A 20709-nucleotide genomic window follows, 5' to 3' on the forward strand; every position below is an offset into this window, starting at 1 on the left:
TAATGAGGAAAAACAAATATTCTTTTATCTTTGTTGTAGTGCAAACTACAATTCAGCTGGAGTACAGCAAATATTTCTTTGTCCTCTTTGATCCAGGCTGTTAGGCAGTATTTGGGGTCCTCCAGGTTATTCCCATTAGGCGGAAAAATGGCTGGTGGAGTCAGGTGCGTCTTTGATGTGATGCTCTGTTTTTACCCAGGGCGCATGTGGAGCTTCTCTCCCCACACCCGGTAAGGAGACACTATCTTGCCTTGCAGACCCAAGCTTGCCTGTTCAGGCAGCACTTTACCCCAAAATCTTTCCCTTGTGAATGACTTCACATGGCCAACTATGTTTATTTCTTTTGTTTTGAATTTTTTGCCCCCTCCATTTACAGCAGTCTTATGTTACTTGTTCTGGTTTTCTAGCTGGAGGAGTCTTAACCCTTCTTGCCAAAAAAAAAATCTGAGCCAACAGCAGACCACGTTTCTCTGGAGCATTGTGTGGATGTTCTCCGCTTCACTTAGGAAAACCCATATTGAAAAGCTCATTTGCCTTTTAAAGGGGACAGATGCCCCAGTCGGTCTGGGGAAGACTGTCCCTGGGACGACCCATGGCTCTGGGACTGGGTCCCCTGAGACCTTCCAGGGCTAGAGCCAGCCAGTGAAGCCACGAGCAGCTTGTACTCACATGGAGCAGGTAACTCAGTGGTATGGAGCTGACTTCTGCTTTCGAGTTGCAACCCATATCTCTTGTGGTTCCTCTGCTAGTGGTGAGGTGAGGGGAAAGGCAAAATGATTGAGGATGAACTACTTTGCAAGGTTTCGTACAAGTGACTCCAGAAATATTTGGGAAAGACAGTTCCATCTGAAATTCTTCATATTATGAGAATTAAAACCATACAAAAAGAACTGTACAGGTAATATACTTTGTATTCTATAAACAGCAACTGAAAAGTCATGTGCCTACTGAATGAATTATCAGAAGTTAACAAATCATGAAACTGATGTTTTCCCATGTAGTGGATTTGGTCATGTTCTCTGAGAATTCACAGTTGCTCATTGACCTCAGTGGAAAAAGATTAGCATCTTTCAACTTTAACAGTTTGCACTGAAATCAATTATAGCATAATTTTTTTAAAAGGGAATTTTTTTTTAAGTATAAATTATGGCAGTGATGAGCAACACCACACATAAGCAGCAGGGAGCACACCAGCATCTGGTTTATGTCCATGCTCAAAAGCAGCCTTGTATTTCTCTTATTTAGTACTGTATTGTTAGGGTTCTTGTTAAGATTTTTTTTTCTTTGTCTAGAAAAGTATTTCATATTTGGTCTTTTCTTGGAATAGATATGAAATCTTCTCTTCTAAAATACCTTGTTATCACTGCTGTGATTTGGAAGCTGTATTAAAGCGACAGATTTCTTTTTCCTTGGATTTTGTTACAGGCAATGCTCAACTGAGTTTAGGCAAGGGGGTTGACTTAACAGACAGTAAAACTGCATGAGTGATGGTCGTGGGGCTTGTATGTATCTCTCCATCATAATGCTCAAGTGATTCAAAAAAACAGCAGGAAAAGCAGAGAAAGGCACTTGTTTGCAGTCTCTCTCAACCTGGTTCTAATGTCTCTGCAAGTAAAATTACTGCAATGCAATTGCTGGGCTCTCAAAATTTACATTGCTTTGCTTGGGAATGGCCTTTGTGTATCTTTTGCGCTCCAGATGTGGCAGTGTCTGTAGGTGTGCACACTCCAGTGATATAAATATGTTTTCATAAAGCAAACAGGTAAGTAAAGTCTGCTGTTCTCTTTCATCTCCAGTTTATGAAGGGAACTGATAGGTTGGATGGGGGAACTCACAAAGGAAGAATTCCTCTTTTTTGTGCACAAATAACTTACATGTACAAGACCTTTCTGCTCCACAGCTCGAGCAACACCTCTGTGTTCTGCATAGGTGCAAAAATGCTCATAACTGAACTTAAAATCTGTTTTATGGGATCTAATATGACCAATTAACTTAGTCTTATCTCATTTACATCGTTGTGCCATTTGGTGTGTGTGCAGGCAGAGATCTAGTCCAGGCACAAATTTTAAGGAAGAGCATTGCAAACGGGGATGGGAGGGAGAAACAGTGCGGTTAATCAACAGAGATGGGGTTCTTGATAAATACATACTGTTTACCCTAAATAGGGAAAAGATACGTAACAGATGCTGAATTCTTTAGCATACTTGGCAGCATAGCACACTTGATATCAACAGAAGCATGAACAATGTAAGTGATGTAGCATATAAGAAGGGATACTCTTTAACTAAGAACCAAGTTGGAAAGGATATTGCTTGTTGCCTTGCCTACCGAGTCATCACTGTGAACGTTACAGGCAGTCTGCAGATAAAAGATAATACTGCCTGAATGGACTGACATTAACAATTATTGTCTATATTTTTGCTCTTTGTTTTTCCTCTTTCAAAATCTCTGCTTAAAATATGATTGCAATTGCTTTGCTGGTAGAAGTTTTTGTAGGACAAATCTACTGTGTCATATATTCCCAATTGCATCCTAAGTTTTTGGTCAGAAATATAGAGATATAAACTTTTATCTGAGTGAATTTGGAGACATTATTTTAAGAACAATCTCTCTTGGTCATCCAGGGCTCTTAAATGTCAGCCACTGGATATTTACCACTAGTAGTACAGTGCAGGCATTCTTTAACAAGTTTAGGCAGTGCTTCTGAACCCTGTTCCTTTTTTGTGATGAACACCATTCTGAAGGCTTTCAATTTCAGTAAAAACATGTTGCAGGCTGAGGTTTCCCTATATGTTTAGTTCTTTCAGTGCCTTCTTACATGTAGGACAAACCCAGAAGCCCCAGAGCAGGAACCTGAATTTTTCAGTCAAAATTTCCATAAGTCTGACATAAAATGATTTGTGTAATGAAAGTCACATGGTAGCAGACATCATTTCACTGATAGATTATTTTGTTGTATTTGATGAGGTATGAGGCACCAATTTGACAGAAACCCTTCACCATCTACATAAGGCAGTCATATAAAGTACTGTAGTCAGCAAAAATCCATAGCAAATGCCTGTAATGACTTATGAAAGCGATTACAAACTTGCATATCATATATAGCAAACCCTCCAGTCTTTATCACTGGAGGATTATGTGTGTGTTAATAATGCCCTCAGTAACTGTGCGTGACACACACTGTTATAAGACTGCAAGATATTTTCAATCTTTTTTGTCACTTCACTTATTTGAATATTTTATCTGGGAGTCAGTGATTGAAATCAGCTGGTGTTTCTCCATTTGGAGTGAAGCTGTGCTACACCTTACAGCTTATCTGTAGTTGAGCTGAACAACCTCTGCAGAAACATAGATATTCTTCTTTTTTTTTCCTCAAAAACAAATTTGGGTGTCCTGTTAGTAGCATAGGTTAAAAACATTTCTCAGTTGTAGATGCAATAATTTCAGTCTAATAGCAGTTCCTTACCTTGCCTTCATATACTTCTTCAACTCCTCCTCAACTAGCTTTAAGATATAGTTCGAGAGGTTGATAGGTTTTGGAAAAAGGCATATATGATATGGCTGCCTGATGCCAGGAGAGTAGGCTCGGTGACCCAGGCAGCCCTTGCCCATCGTACCTTCCCAGTACACTGAGGTTTGGGGTAAATTACATCTGGCCAAGCAACGCAGCTCATAGCAAGGTGGCCTTTGCTGAAAGGGTGTCTGGGCTGGGTAGCAGCTCCACAGGTCTCTGTTCCAACACATTGTGTGACTTGGGGCATGTGCTTCTTTCCATGTCAAATGTTGAAGCGCGTCTCATGGATTCCTAATGCATGATACCAGCTAGCTAAGATGCAGCATTTGGGAGCTTACAAAAAAAAAAAAAAATTCATGGGTTGGTATTTCAGCTGTATTTACCTTTTGTAACCTCCAGGATGCTGACAGCTTGTACAGGAGGGAAAGGAAACTGGAAATTCAGGTCTCGATCAGGCTTGGTTTTCAGCATCTTAGGCCACCAGCAGTGCCAAACACTTCAGTGGAAAGTCTAGCACTAGTAGTACTGATAGCATAAACATAGTTTACAGTACAGTTAATTTGTGTGTTCCAGAGTGAGCGTGGCTGCCTTACTTTTGCCCTCCTTGCGAAATGGCCCGTTCTCAATACCACGAACAGAAAGAGTTCAAAGTAGCAGTGGGAGGATGTAATGTGGTAGTAGGTGTGATAGAGGGCAGGCCCCGGTTAAAAAAGGCAGAATTGTGGTTGTGGTACAGAGGCCTTTAGCGCACAGTAGTTGCAGTAATGGTATGATGTGAGCCTCTAGGGAAGAAGTAGAGAATATGTACTGACAGTTAAACTTGCTTTTCTCTGCTTTTATGTATGTATGTTAAGTTTTACTAACAGTCACTGTTTTCTTTGCCTTATTTCAAGGTTTTAGTTTTCTGTCCTGCAGTACTTTGGTTGGGTGGTAGGCAGGGTAGAAGTGTGAGTGCTTTTTGGGACAGGGTATTTTGGTTGCTTTTTTTTGTGCGTGTGGCTCCATACAACGGCTGCTTACAATCCAGGAGCTGCACACACGATCCACCAACTTTTGTCTTGTGTTGTCTATGGTTAGAGTAACAGTTTATTCCACGGTTGGGTGATACTCTTGTTCCTATGAACTTGACCCTCACTTACATGTTTGGCTTCTGACATGTGACCTCATCAGCATCTGGCCAGTTCTGGTCCTGCCTTCTGTTTGAAACACTTTGCTCTTCAGATTGGCTCTGGTTTCCGTATCTCACAAGACCTTGAGATCCAGTAGCCACTTATCATGATTTGGGGTTTCCCAAGAAGGGCTCCACAGCAGCCACTCTTTTAGGATAGGAGTTGGCAAGTCTATCACTTTGACTCCCAAAATAGTCCTTGACTCTCCCCAGGTTTGCTGCTTGATCTGACAAAGGCATGCTTGCCTTATAGCTTTGGTTACACCTCTTCACGAAGAACAGAGCAATAAAGGACAGAAAACCCCTTTATCAAATGAATTTCTCATTCACAAAGCTTAGATGAGAATGAGGGACTTGCAGGTTTGTGGAAATGTGATTGAGAGTGTGAGCCCTACTCTGTTTTGACCTGCTTGTGAGTCCTTAGTTTGGTGCATTTCTTCCAGCTCTCCTGTTGTGATAATAGTGGTAAAATGGCTTCTCTTTCAAAAAGTGTGCATGTAAACCAATTCCTGTTTCATTCTTTGCTGCTTCAATTCTGCAGGGCAATTTTCACGTACCATCTCCTGATGTGTTTGTACTATGACAGCAACAGAGCCACAACTGCCAGAGGGTTCATCAAGTACGGTGCTGTGGGTTATTATCTGGTTCTCCACAGTGAAAGGTAAACCACAACTGGTAATCAGCAAATAAAATGAAATTCTGGATTTTCCAGATACAACCTGAATGCTATTGTAGTAACTTCTGCAATCTTGTTTTGTATGTCACTGTCCACTTTAAAATGTTTTGCCTTCTTGTATCATTGGCAGCACTGTGTGACAAAATCTTTGAAAAGATTGAAAAGACAGCTGCACAGGAGCACCTGGCTGACCTCTCTGATTCTGTTCATTATATTTCATGTTCTATTGTGTCATTATTCATCTCTTCACTAGTCAACTTTTCCCTCCTTTTTAATTACTCGTTATAATGAGATTTTTTCCAAACTTGTAGTACATTTTTGTTGCACCTCTGTGAACCTATTCTATTTTTGCTTTGTGTTTTTTTTTCCTTGAATAATTGACCATGAACGAGTATGGTATTAAGATGAGGACTAGCGATATAATAGCTCTAATCTTCTCTCTTATACAACCTAATGGTTATCACTAAGGTTAGGAAATGCATCTTCACAATTCATGATTTCTCCAGGAAAAAAAGGTAAGAGAAAAGGAAGCAGGAGCTGGGGCATGCAGATTCTAGCAGAGGAATGACTTCAAAAGAGATGGTATTCCTTCTCACCTTGATATCTTTTTATCTAATTGACATCTTTGTCTGCTGTTCCCTATGGTTTTTTTTGTTGTATGACTAATACAAGTCCAAGTGAGCCCATTTCTGAGATTTAGCATGTCACAGATAAGAAAACTTGGATTAGCCAGAGCTTTCTTCTAAGTCTTGCTGTCTCCTACAGCACCACATGGTCTGCACGTGACACTATCACCAAAAGTATTCCTGCTTGGTGTTTGTTGAGGGGAGCTCCCATGCAAGGAGGCAGAGGTCTCATCCCTCACTGACTTATGCTTGACAGATTCTTGATCAACAAACTGAATGAATTATTGACAAACAATAGTGACATGCAAGCAAAGTGCCCCAAAGAAGAGCATTTTATCTTCCTATAAATATGATTTCAACATTTCTAGTTTTGGGAGTCTAATTTAAAAACAATTCAGTGCTTTAGTGTTTAATTCTCTTGTGCTGTTGATCTGGGAGAATTCAAAGCTACAACAAAAATAAGGTAATAAAAGCAGACAATGACTTTGGTTATGTATTGTGTATCATAAATATTTGTGTCTCAAACTGGTTTCATTTTAGCTGGCTGAGGAAATATAACTTGCTGAAGGCGGTTACCTTTGTTTGAAGCCTACTGAGACAGCACCAGCACTCAGTAATTACAGCTGTACAGTTTCCAGGAGACTCCTTCTTCACCAGACCTGTCGTCTTGTGTCCCCATTAGTAACACTGTTCATTATATTCAACCTGCTGCCGTCACTCCGGAGCTTTCGAAAGGTATTCTGTGGGCTATCATGCTGCCGGACGCGGATAATGAAATAGTTAGACGTGACTTGTGTTATAATTGGCTCACCTAACTTTCATTTGGCTTGAAAAGTAGACTTAATAAAAGCAAGAGTGAACAGCATTTTACGTTTTTAATAAGGAGTCTCATATGGTATTACCTGCTGTTTTTCATTGTGTGTCTCTTCTCATGGTCTCCTTTGAGGCACCTGACAGAAGAAGAGCAGTGAATGTCTCTTAATCTTAAAGCTTTTTGAAAAAACTGCAGTGGTAGTCAACACTACTGATCAGTAATTTCCAACTGCAGTAAAAGTAACTTAAAGTTTTTACATCTACATCTTAGATTTTCAATGGATAATTGTTTGCTGGTAAAGATAGTCCTTTTCATCAAAAACACACCCAAAAAATCTACACAGCCCAGATCAAAACATCTGTTTAATCACTTAGTAGCAATCATTATCTAATTATAAGCCTGTAAAAATCCCTCTACCCTTGCAGTGTCTCAAGTTGGACTGTAAAGCAGCTAAGGCAGTTTGTGCTCCTCTGTGTCCTGTGGCAGGACAGAGCCGTGCCTCACATAAAGCTTTAGAAATTCCTAGAAGTGTAATGAATGGAGACAAGATCAAACAAGGAAACCTGAGACCTGGGTGTGACGAGAGCGTTGAGGTGAGAGGCGGAATGCATTCTGAGGGCACAATAAACTGAAGGTGAGGTGGGGAGGCAGCCTCTGTAGGAACTTCTAAATAGAGATCTGATTTCTGAAGTCATATGCATAACACTAACAGCCCAGTTACGAGGAAGAAAGCTCCTGTCCCCCGAAATGCACAGCTGTGCTTTCAGGGGAATAGGTGCGATAAATGCAGGCAAAACTGATATGATTGCATGAAATGGGAGCTGGCTGAAAAATACGTGGCTCACTCTGTAAAACCAGATCTACCGTTGGTCAACAGTGGAAAGCACTTAGGGGTCGGCAGCTGGTTACCTTCCCCATTGGTTAAGGACATCTTTGCTTTGGTGCACACCACCTCCCCATTCTGTTGCCACTTGTTCTGTATACAGAACCAGAGATGCACCACCACAAATGCTACTTTCCAACTCTGGCTGTTAAAAGACAGTATTCATTTTTCTTCTTGTCACAGCTACTGATGTGGAGGAAAAGAAGGTTATCAGGAGTAGTCAGCATGGATTCACCAAGGTGAAATCATGCCCGACCGATCTGATAGCTTTCTATGATGGTGTGACTGGCTGAGTAGATGAGGGGAGAGCAGTGGATGTTGTCTACCTAGACTTCAGCAAGGCTTTTGACTCTGTATCCCATAACATCCTCCTAGGGAAGCTCAGGAAGTGTGGGCTGGATGAGTGGTCGGTGAGATGGATTGAGAACTGGCTGAATGGCAGAGCTCAGAGGGCTGTCATCAGCGGCGCTGAGTCTAGTTGGAGGCCTGTAACTAGTGGTGTCCCCAGGGGGTCAGTACTGGGCCCAGTCTTGTTTAACTTCTTCATCGACGACCTGCATGAAGAGTTAGAATGTACCCTCAGCAAGTTTACTGATGACACAAAACTGGGACAAGTGGTAGGTACACCAGAAGGCTGTGCTGCCATTCAGCGTGACCTGGACAGGCTGGAAAGCTGGGCAGAGAGGAACCTGATAAACTTCAACAAGGGCAAGTGCAGGGTCCTGCACCTGGGGAGGAACAACCCCATGCACCAGTACAGGCTTGGGGCGGACCTGCTGGAAAGCAGCTGTGTGGAGAGGGACCTGGGTGTCCTGGTGGACGACAGGTTAACCATGAGCCAGCAGTGTGCCCTGGTTGCCAAGAAGGCTAATGGGATCCTGGGATGCATTAGGAGGAGTGTGGCCAGCAGGTCGAGGGAGGTTCTCCTTCCCCTCTACTCTGCCCTAGTGAGGCCCCATCTGGAGTACTGTGTCCAGTTCTGGGCTCCCCACTTCAAGAAAGATGAGGAGCTACTGGAGAGAGTCCAGCGGAGGGCTACGAGGATGGTGAGGGGACTGGAGCATCTCTCCTACGAGGAGAGGCTGAGGGAGCTGGGCTTGTTGAGCATGAAGAAGAGAAGGCTGCGAGGGGACCTTATAAATGCTTATAAATATCTTAAGCGTGGGTATGAGGAGGATGGGACCAAACTCTTTTCAGTGGTGCCCAGCGACAGGACAAGGGGCAACGGGCACTAGCTGAGGCATAGGAAGTTCCGTCTGAACACGAGGAAGAACTTCTTCCCTCTGAGGGTGACGGAGCCCTGGAACAGGTTGCCCAGGGAGGTTGTGGAGTCTCCTTCTCTGGAGATATTCAAGACCTGCCTGGACAAGGTCCTGTGCAGCTTGCTGTAGGTGACCCTGCTTCGGCAGGAGGGTTGGACTAGATGACCCACAGAGGTCCCTTCCACCCCTACCATTCTGTGATTCTGTGTGATTCTGTGATACTGATAGAGTCACATTTCTTGTAAACTTGAGACATGTATTTTGCACCTTCTTCTACTTAGCATTGCCCTAAACTCTACCTGAAAGCTGAAATTGCTGGAGCACTCTACTGCGCATAATATTAATTGGTTAAAGTACACTTTAGCATTGCTAACCACTGCCTTGTTTTGACAGTTCTTGATGGATTGGTTCAAGTACTTGTGTCAATACTTTTTTATGTAAATGTCTTTTCAGCTCTACAAAGAACCATGCAGGTGATAGCTGGATTTCAAGCCTGTTTGCCTTTGGGAAAGGTATGTGTATGGAAGACGAGTATCTTCTTAATCATGCCAGAAGATCTTGCCTTTGTATTTTTATAAATGCCCAGAGAAGGAACTGGAGACATCTGGTTATGGCTTTAGACAAGAGCTAGCCAAAAATAATTAAGAAAAATATTTTTAAGAAATATTTTAATTGAATTTATGGCTTAAGAGGAGACCTGGAACAAGAGCCGTGATCGTGGTCTTTGGAACTACACTGGCCTCTTTTAGTTCCCATCCAACCTCTCCCCCTGAGAACCTATTACCTGTCATCCCTTCCCCGCTCATAGCCTCCAAGATTTCCTAAGCTCCTTTCAGCTGCACTTACATCTGACTTCCCACTGACCCCTTATAATCCTCTGTTGTCCCTGCCTGCTGCTCTCAATCTATTCTGCAGACCCAGCAAAATCAGATTTTCTGTTCCCTGCTGAAAAGCCTTGAGCTGGCTCAGAGTTAGTCCATAGGAACTTGGTGGAGCCCAGCCATGCCTCGACAGCCTTTTAACCACTTCCACTTGCTTTGATCTCTTGTTCTCAACTTTGCGATTGTCATGGCTGCAGCAGGTAATGGTCTGTTTTCAGGTCCTTTAGCCACTCAGTGCTTGTGCGGTGTGGAAGGGAATGCTGCCTCACTGTATTAAATGTTCCAGCTATTCAAAGAAGTATCTATCCTTCTTTTTAATTACAGGAATTGAGTGAAGTATGATTTGTTGTATTATGTAATGACTAATGGATGTTATAATGCATCTTTTCTACAGTTAAAAACGTTTCTATTGAATACTGTTTCAAGAAAGGTCTCTGCAGTGGGAAATACTCAGTCCATTGAAGTCAGTGTCACAAATCTGGTTGACCAAGATTCAATCACTAGCTTACAAATCAGATAAAACATAGCAGTAAAATGATCAGATCATTTGCTCATTACTCTTCCACATGTTGCTAAATCTTTATGCTACTTAGGCCAGCTTGGTAAAGCTGTTACTCCACAGCTGTGATTGGCTGCTATGTGTTTCACAGTCAAAACTGTTGCTGGACCTTTCCGCTGGTGGTAGCCAATACCTCTGCAGTGCTGTGTACCCTTATGTTGAAAAGGACAAAATCGTATTAGATTAAATCCTTGGTCTGCAGGGAAATGACTTGCTGCTTTATACTTGACTTGCTGGACACTGAAATGGACATACTTCACTCTATTTATGGGTTACTCTGAGGTCTGAGTTACTTATGGAAGAACTAATGTTCCTTGGAAATGTCAGTCAGAACTTTTCATTTTAATAACGTGCCTTGTTGAATTCAAAACTGGCATTTTATATTGACACTGCACATGAACTGACATGTCATTATACACATGCTAACCTAGATTTATAAAATAATAAAATCATTGTGGTTGAAATTCCCACAAAATATTGATGGAAAAAGTGTTATACACTTATGGGAGTAGCTTACTTGCTAATGTGTTTGCCGTTTTTTACTGACCTTATTGTGAATGCAACCTTGCTGCAGGCTCCTGCAAATTGGAGCTCTGCTACGGTATTTCTGTTAATACCTGCAGAACCACATACTTACTGGAAGAGCACTCTATTCTTCCTCCCTTGCTTCTGCAATACATTAACCTAATACCCAAAATGACAGGCTAGAATAATACATCTTTATTGATGTATTTCTTGGTTCTGCTCTGTGGTAAGAGGCATAGTGACTTCATTCAGGCAGTGTGTGACATTGACAATTTCTCTCCATTTCAGTGTTCATGTACCTGAAGGAAAAACAGCCCAAAGGAAGAAGGAAAAGAGTTTTCCTTTATTTGCTATGTTAAAATAAAGCTATGTTAAGGGATTGTGAAGTCTGCAAAGGCATGCTTTTAGTTCAGGGAGGAGATTCCAGGATGAACATGGTCAGTGCCGTGTGATTTAGGACTTTTATACTCATGCATGAAGATATTGCCTTTTGTTATAATTTGCATATTATTTCAGTTGTACAGTAATTCTAATAATGTTATTTCAGTTTGAAATGGTTTTCAACGGTGAGAAAGGTAGGTCTTTCAGCGGATACTAAAGACAGAACTCTCATTTTTGTATTTCCGAAACCAGAGAGGACGGACTGATTGAGGGAAGACAACAGGGTGGTATTCATTTGGAAGACGAGGGTGGGTTTTTTGATGATATGACATTATTTACCTCCTAAAGATAAGAACTTAAAACTGGGAATGAGGTCACTTCATGGCAGATCCCCCACTGTAAAACAATAAAAAATCAGGAAAGAAATTAAATAATTGCATGGCATTATTGTCCAACATAGAAAAAGAGCAACAAACTGATTGACCTTTACGTGAGCTCCTTTAGTTTGAATCGTCCTTCATATCTTATTTGGTGATTTTAGGCTGAGGATGTCTCTGAGTTTTATAGAGTTAAATTATGATTTTATTGTTGTGGCAACAATGTTATTGTTCTTTTTTTATTAACTCACTGAAACAATCGCACTAAAACCATATCTATGACTGGGTGTCAAAGTCTTGATTATACACATAAATAGAAGACCGCATTTTCAGAAGAGGCCGTATGCTTACAGATTCCCTGACTGTTGACTTTGCTGTTTCCTCTTCCTCTGTTACCTGAACACCAGAACTGTAGCTTGGCTGCCCCTTGCAGGGGGTTTTCTTTGGACTGAGTACAGACAGCACAGTGCTGATGAGTTGTGTATCTCTCTGTGTGTACTTGAGGAGAAAAGAAAAAAAAAAAAGAGAGGGAGAAATGGCTATGTCTGGAAAAACGACTTGTAATTTTGCCCTGAATTTTCAAATTTTACATAATTTCAGTGTAGGGAATTTCTACTTGTGTTCCAATACAACAAAGTGGGATAGCAGCTAGAGAAATGATCTAAGAAATTTTAGTAAAAATAATTTATTAGGCATTTACATGGACAAAAGGAGCAACAATTTAATAGAAATATGCCACTGGGCAAGTAAAGTCAAGTTGCCCTGAAATGATCGTGTCAGATCGAGGGCTGTGAAGAAATACAGATGAGCCAATCAAAGTTGTCTTGGGCAGCATGTATCAGGGTCATTAAAACCAGCCTTCAGATACAGTAAAGAATTCATTTTCTAACATAGTAGGGATGGAAAATGAGAGAGGAACTGAAACTATGACATTTGTCTTTGAATTTAGAAAGGACACAGAAATTGAGGGAGAAGAGTACTGAGGTGCTAAGGGAGGCACAGGGAGCTTGTAATGATATTGTCGCTTGTATTCCATGGTAATGTGCGGTTCTTCCCTTCCTGCAGAGATTTCTATTGAAATTATCCTTATCTATTCTGTTCTAATAAACCTGCTTGTAATTAGTTGGACCTAAGTTGGTTTCTGAGATTCACTTTGGAAAGAAAAATAGAACTAGCTGTTCTCAAGTAAAATGAACTTGATATTTGATCACAGAAGGGGATGAATAAGAATAAAAGTCCATAGTAGGACTATGTAGAGATTTTAGAAAAAAAAAACAAATGCCACAATAGAGGATGTTAGACTTAACTCTGAAGAAACAGAAGCAAACTAAGTTGGTGTTTCTCTGGGCTGGTAAACAGAAGTATTGCAGTTCATATGAAAGGGAGTGGTTTAAGTTTCTTTTGCAAATAACAGAAAAAGGTGGTGGTTAGTAATGCATATTGAGTTCAGACGCATGAGAATGTATACGAGAGAGTTGAGAGTAAAAGACATTTTGGTTCAATAAGTCATTTATAAATAGCATTGAAATAAAATACTGCTATTTTAGGAACAAGCATGTTATGCATTTTGAAGAGGTAACTTTTTAAGTAGTTCAGTAGTTTTCATATGATTAATTGCTTTGGACTTGAAAACTAATAGATATTTTTTTCTTCCTTTAGAAATGTCAAAGGGAGACGTACTATGAACAACAAAGGAAATAGCAAGACAGACTGTGTTTCTCTGATTCTTTCCAGAACTATGTATAATTTTACTAATGTTATCGTTCGCCACTCGCCCACCCCTCTTTTTATAGATGTACATGGATTTATGTGCTAAAATGGAAATTTAATCTAGGGCTAAGCGAACTATTTCCATGGAAATAATAACATTGTTGATGTCCTTTGGTTTGGGAAGTGTTCTAGAAAATGCAATCCATCAATTTTTCACCTAGACACAGGCCAGAAATAATGATGAGTTTTGCAAATGAGTGCAGTATTAATAAGAACCTTTGTACTTGGATTCTCATGATTTTGAGCAGCTGCTGTTCATGGGGTGTGTGTGCATGTGTATATCTATATATGCACACATATGGATACAATTTTCTTAAAATTCAGTTTGTTTTTTTTTTTACCACTTTAGTTTTTCTTAAAAGGCAGTAGATGTTCATAAAGCCTGAAATTTCCTTTGAACAGCTTTAAGTCTGCAAACTGCTCAGCATCATTTCTAGTCTTAGCCATTTATCTAGTTCCACTCAAGTAAAAAGTAAGAAGCGCTGACTATATAAATGTGTATGGTCTTATATAAACACCAAGGACTTTCTTGAGATTATTCACAAGAAAAACTCTAAATAAATTTAAACATCTGAAGAGTTAAGGATAAAGTGGTATCACACTCAAAAATTAAAATTTGTGTTCTATTTCTCCAGTGTTGTGTGCACACACACTAGATTTCACAGGTGGATGCATACTGGTGGTGCTGGTAGAGTTGAGAAATTATACTGTATCTTGGCTAGAAGCATGTTAGCGTTCAGTGTGCTTCTGTCTGATTCTCTTGGGTGCTTCCAAATGGCAAAACCAACGTAAGAAATGTAAATGCACCATAATCTAGTGTATTGTTTGTACTTATTTATTGAGAAAGATCTTAAAAATACTATTTTGCTGTAAATGCTGGCATTATTTTGTATTGTCCACACTAATACATATAAAACTTATGGACCAAAGACCATTGTTAAACGTTTTGTTTTTAAACATAAGAGAAGGTAAGGCATTTTCTAAAATGTCAGAGTATATTAAACACTATTTACAAAGCCTTTATAAATTACAGTCTTTACTGATGAGGCATATTCACATTGCTGCTCAATTTATTTACTCAGGAGACCAATTTATTTCGCTGCCTCGGTGCTAACTGTTTCCATTGACATCCAGGTCTGCTCTGACCACGCAACTGTGACAAGTTGTTTATTGAACTGTTAACGGGCACTGTCTGACTCTAAAAAATGGCTTTATCTAATTATGAAACCCCATGCATCATTTTAGTCCAGTGTTGTTGGTTATACAAACAAGATTTTGACGGTATTGAAAAATTAATTTAAGTCTGGGTACAATGTATTACAGTGAAAGATATTCTGCAGCATAACTTCATAGACTGGTATCTCACATTGGAAGTGAACTGACTATAATGTTCTGGTTGTGGTTTGCTGGGCACTATGAATACCTGAGAAAGGACAAAAGAGAGAAATGTCTTATAAGAACATAGAAAGGAGATGGAATAACTGAACAAATTCTATTGCTTATGCTCTGAATGAGTCTGATGTTATCAAAATGATCTCTCAAAAATAATATTGCTAAAAGAAATACAGATGTAGTTATGGAAAGGAAAATTGGATCCTCAAGAAGAAGTTAACTTTCTGGCTTGGAATTAGTAGGAAAAATTGAGTAGACCCACTGGAAAAAACTCTGCCACTCTGCCCATTGCTTTGTTAGAAGATAATAGAGTGCAATCAAAGCTTTTGTCTTCAGCTGTCAGTAAGTCAGCTTCTCTGAGAGCTTTATCCAATAATCACGGAAAGAATTCAGAGGGTTTACTCTCCTTTGTTGGTGTATTTTTTCCTTTTTCTTTTTCTTTTTTTTTTTGCAAAAGGAAACTAACCCAAACTTAATGAATAGTTTTGATACCAGAAAGTATATGTAAAGGGGGGGGGGAGGGGGCGCAGAAATAAGAGGGACTGTATGTGCGGTATGTAAATTAAAGAACTGAAGCCAACTAACATGTTAATGTTCTAATAACATACATGAAACATTTTTGAGTGAGGGTACATTTTCTTTGCAGTGAGAACTTGCACAAACAGTGCTATTTGTAAACAGAATTCACTTAATATATCTTTATTGCTGAAAACTTCGGATTGCTTTTCGAGGCATTGCTTAATGATCTTGTATAATTGGTTTCATGCGTTAAATCCCTATTGGTAGTTTCACTGTGGTTTTTTTATGAAATATGAAACTATTTAAAATTTAATGGTGAATTAATATTAATTTAATCAAATATTTTAATATTAGATCTATTAATATTTCATCTTCTACAAGGTTATGCAGATTTTTGAAAGCTATTCCAGTGTTTTCTGACAAACTACTCGGTTATACAAAGACTATTTAGAAATATTTTTGCTCACGTGGTTCCTGCACAGTAGTCAGGCTGCCTGGGTCATTGGTTATTTTTATTCAGCCTCTAGAGTGAATGCAAATGAGATCTGGGACACAGAGAAGCTAAGGAAATTTTATCAAGTCTGATGGAGTCTTCCTTGTGCCTGGCTAGAATACACTTAAAAAGAATGCTGCACAATTCTGCAGGTTAATCTCTGTTTGCAGCAGCATTTGACTCGTATCAAGCCTGGCATGCTTAGGCACCTGGGGGCTGTCGCTGACAAGGGGCTGCGAGGAGATGGACTGCCACCGATCGGGTCTAAATGAGCCAGTTGCACAGAGCTGATAAAACCAGAGATTTACTGAACTAGACAGGGCTGCGCTAAAACAAGCTTCTCTCTCGATTGAAACCCTGTCTGTCACTTTAATCAGTCATCACCCCTGTCCGGCACAGTCAGCAGAGAGGCTGGAATGGTGCAGGCGGTGCAGCTGAGGGGCGGCACGGGGTGGTGGCTGGGCCAGAGCAGGGTGGCCTCCCCGATGCTCACAGGCTCCAGTGTGCAGAGGCAGTGCCATAGCATGGTGCTGGGGGTGTTTCACAGCCGAGATGTGGTCCAAGAGGTGATAGCTAGTGCTAAAGTAAGACTGTTTTTTCCCGATGATCCATGCCTTCTCCTGTGTTTTTAATACAGAATCATTCTTGCATCCTGACTGTGCTTTTTCAGTAGCTGGAACTGTCTCCTGGACAAGATGTGGGCTACAGAGGTTATACACCCGTCCCACCGTAGAAAATGTTGTCAGGTATCTTGTTGGATTACTTCTCTTCACCAAAAATAAATGTGAAAAATGTGAAAATATTTGCTGAAGATGGCAAACTTACAGTGGTGATGTTAGATGTTGAATGTTATGTGTGCCATTGTGCCGTTAGGCAGAACTTGATCCCTGAAGGCAGGGTGCTGCTGCCTGGCTTGGTGTCATGAACAATGTACCCTCTTTGCTAGGAGAAGGACAGATTAAATCAGTGTTACTTGATTTCTTTTTATGTAAATTCAATTTTATTTTTACAGAAACGTGTAAGATGCCATGCTTATTTCACCAAGGTGTCCAAGGCCAAAGCAGTAGCAGAAATAGTAGAAGAGAAAAAAAATAAAAAGGAAAAAAGACATTGACCCAATGTCATAAAATGTAGCTGGCACTTAGTCATGGACACAGCACTCCAACACTGCTTGGGTTCTTAGGCGAACTTCACAGAGCACAGGGTCCTCTTGGCCCCCGGAGCTCATAGGGATAAATTGGTAAGTACTGCAAAGCTTTCTTCCCGGGAGCATTGAGGGTATGCAGATGGGCAGCTGCTCCTCCTTCCTGAAAACTGACCCCTGGGATCGAGCTGGCAAAGGAGCAGTTAGATCAGGGAGTGAAAGAGGAGGAGGAGCGTCAGATGTAAATAGTAAGTAGTTAGAAGTAGATAGTTTACACCACTTTGTAGCAGCATCTATGGTTGCTCCTCCTTGAAGGGCTGCTGTCTGTGCCCTCTCCTGGCACCTTGAGGAGGCTGTAAACACTTCGCTGGCAACTCTTTTGTGTCTTGTTCTCCACCTATGTTGGCACAGCAACAGCTAATGGGCCATACAGCCTGAAACAGGGGACCCCTTGGGAAATTCACATCTAGACAGGAACTGGCAGGAGGATTTACTCTGAAAACCTAGCCCTGCCAGCATCCTCTCTGCCTCTGTCCTTTTGCATAAGGCACAAAGGTCCTGTTTATCTAAGGGCTGTGACAAACTTTGGTACTCCTCTGTTCACGGTGAAGCTTGACCAGCTCGGATTGTTCTGGTACAAAAGTTCATTCAGCTCCAGTGTACTAGGCTGTACTTCCCATCTTGTAGGCCAACACGTCCTGAGGCCAAGGTATGGCCAGAATGACCCATATATTGTCCTTTTCACTTTGAGTTGCTACAATTCCTTGTATCCCTGCAGAAGCTCCAGTGGGTGCCAAATACTGCTGCTGGTTTCTCCCATTGCCTGAACAATGCTAGCAAGAAGCATGTGCCCCTTGCCACACCAGGACTCTGGGATTTTAAGGAGCCTAGAGAGTAACAGTAAAGGATGAGCTTGTTGTTTCAGATTTCACTGGCAATGAAAGCCATGCTACAAATACAGCTGAGGGACAGTCCTTGAGTCTTCAGTGACTTGAGCAAGTGGCAGTCAGATTTGGTTTGCAGTGAGTTACCTAAGCAGGTGTAAATGATGAGAGGAAGAGCAGAAACCCAGGGTAGTGTCTGGGTAAGAGCTGGGACTTGTGCTTCTGAAGCAACACAGAGCAGCAGTAGCTCAGGGGAACTTGTTTCCTGGGGAAAGGATGGGTGAGAAATGTGGCTAGCAGTAGGGGCTAAGCTGAAGGTTTGTGCTAAGGAACGCACTGTGGGGATGAATTGGGCAGGACTATGGGTGACTGTCCTCAAGAGCTGAGGCTACAGTCTCACTACAGTGAGCTGACTGTTATAACAGCATGGAATAGAAGGTCATATATACCAGATTTCACTGAAACAATAGATATTCCTCGAGAGCTGCCAATGTTACAGAACTGCCAGAGAGGACTTGAGCAAGGGAATACATGGTGGGAATTGATGTTTGAGTGGGAAGAAATTCAGTTTGGATAGAAGATGTGAAAATGTTCTGAGAAAGAAAAGATTATGCAAATATATACATATATATATTTACACCTGTATTGTTTGACAACTGAAAATTCTGAGTGGGATTTCTCTTAGGGATGATGTCCTTTTAGACCCTGAGCTGATGGCAGAGCTGAAACATGTTTTATATAGTTAACACTGGAGTTAAACCTCATTGAAGGTTGTGGGTGTGACGGTGGAGATAATAACTACCTTGCATAATGCTTAAGTGTAAAAGACAAGTCTGCTGCTTCGGGGAATCCCCAGGTGAAGCACCAGCCACCCGAAAGGCTACCCAGCTGTTGACCTGTGCAGTGTCGGGGCTGAATGCAAACGTGGGAAATTGGAGAGTTACTTTAGATACCCATGTCTGTATTCAATAACTGAGAGAAAGACCACAAGACTAGAAATAGGCAGAGTAACTTTCACTTGAGTGTCAAGCGAAAGAACGGCTGGTGGTGGGAAGTGGGCTTAGGAAAGTCGCAGAATGACAAGGAAAGAAACAGGCTCTATCTGATGCCTTCTGTGCTCAGAAAACAGGGCAACGTCTGTGCTCGTGGAAAACCAGCTGCAGCGATGAAATACAGGCTTTAGGTTTTCTCTCAGCAGAAGCAGCATGCAACAGGCCTGCACTGGATAGCAGCTCTAGATGAAATACTGGCTTAGGGTTGGTGTCAAAATGGATAATGTGTTTATGTTTTCATCCTTGTTGAGTTCAGCTCTTATATCTCTATTATTTCTCTTCCCATATGGAACTGTTGCTGTAAATACATATCTGAACTCTATAATAACATACTGAAGCAGCAATCAAGCAGTGAATATCGATATAGTAAGGAATATTCAGAGTAAGTTTTTTTTTTATCAAGTTTGGAAATTTCAGTTTTCTATTCTCTGTACTTTACATTTAGAAATCAAAATCTATCGGGATGCATAGACATAATGACAAATTGTGAAAATGCGTGCAAAATAGCTTTGACCCTAGAAGCCCCCAAACTGCAGCAGACAGATGTACTTACCAGAGCCAGAAGTAGTCTATTGCATCATACAAGCACCATAAAGTCAGCTAATGCACTAATTAAGTATGGTCGTCTTAAAAGAAGAACTCATGTTTCATCTTGGCAAAATGCCCATAAGAAAAAGATAGACCTGTCACAGTCTTGAAGACTGCATTAATTAAGTTTTAATATACTTCCTGGTCTGAAACATGTTCAGACAGAACTATCTGTTTAAACAACGTCCCTCATGAACTGACATTGCTCTTCTATTTCAGACTGACATGTTTTAACTTTTTGTTTTTATATTGGCTTCTGTGCAAAATGTACAGAAAACCAGAAATTAGATAATAGTCACCAACACTTTTTATAGAAGCCAAGAAGCTAGAAAACAGTTATAGGGAATAGCCAGAACATTCTTAGTGGAGGTAGTACAGAAAGTAGAAAGTTAAATTTTGTACCTCAGAGTAGTTGGGAAAAAAGGTTATCTGTCTGGAGGTTTTGTTCTTTTCTGCCTGTGAACATGTGGTTCTGTTGATGTTAATTGGATCCAAACATCCTCAGACTTTGAGGGTTTAATATTTATATCCAAAACTTGCATCTTGGCTCACATCCAAACCTGCAAGTTCTGGAGGAGAGACATCTCCATCAGGGCTTCAGTGCTTCAGTCAAACTGCTTGAGGATTTTGATTAGTGAGTAAATACAAAATGAAAGGTCAAGCTGATTGCACGTGCTTCTGACTTAAATAGGATAAACACATTGTGTCACACATGTGATCTCCCAGTGTAATTTTGAGTAATGTGTTATCTTGTTAGATCTCTCAACTCACACAATATATTTTCCATTCAAAAAGGTCAGTCTAGTTTTAAGGATGCAAGGTATTCAGGGGCCCAAGATCATGAACCTTTTTGTAGTGCCCTATTATTCTGTGTTATATTTCTGGTGTAATCCAATACTTGTCTCAGAAAAGTCTGCCCTCTGGCACAGTCATTCCACTGTCAGAAGAGTTTAGTTTTCTCTGATCTCAGTGGTATTTAACAATAAGGTCTGAACTGCATGTTTAGCAGAAGCTGTGGGAACATGGATGTCAAGTCCATTAATCACGGATAAAAAATAAAAATCTCTAGGCTGGACTGTCAGCCAAGGATTAGCTGTGCCCCCACTGCAAAACCTATTCAAACAACCCGCCGATCAGGTCAGCTTGTCCTTCTGCCCTGAGATTTTTTTAGCAGAAACTGGCAGTTACAGCTATAATCCTT

General features: G+C 40.8%; 1 long non-coding RNA gene across 2 annotated transcripts in view; it reads left to right on the forward strand.

The window, feature by feature from the left end:
* LOC142361695 (uncharacterized) overlaps nt 1–14356 on the forward strand; it is a 76599-nt gene extending 62243 nt beyond the window's left edge. For both annotated transcript variants that reach the window (XR_012764340.1, XR_012764339.1), the window contains exons 3-6: nt 5224–5343; nt 6525–6719; nt 9397–9455; nt 13326–14356. This is a non-coding gene — a long non-coding RNA (uncharacterized LOC142361695). The remainder of the gene's footprint in view (nt 1–5223; nt 5344–6524; nt 6720–9396; nt 9456–13325) is intronic.
* The last annotated feature ends 6353 nt before the right edge of the window (nt 14357–20709 follow it).

The sequence above is a fragment of the Opisthocomus hoazin genome, chromosome 6 (genome assembly GCF_030867145.1).
Source record: "Opisthocomus hoazin isolate bOpiHoa1 chromosome 6, bOpiHoa1.hap1, whole genome shotgun sequence".
NCBI classification, from domain to species: Eukaryota; Metazoa; Chordata; class Aves; order Opisthocomiformes; family Opisthocomidae; genus Opisthocomus; species Opisthocomus hoazin.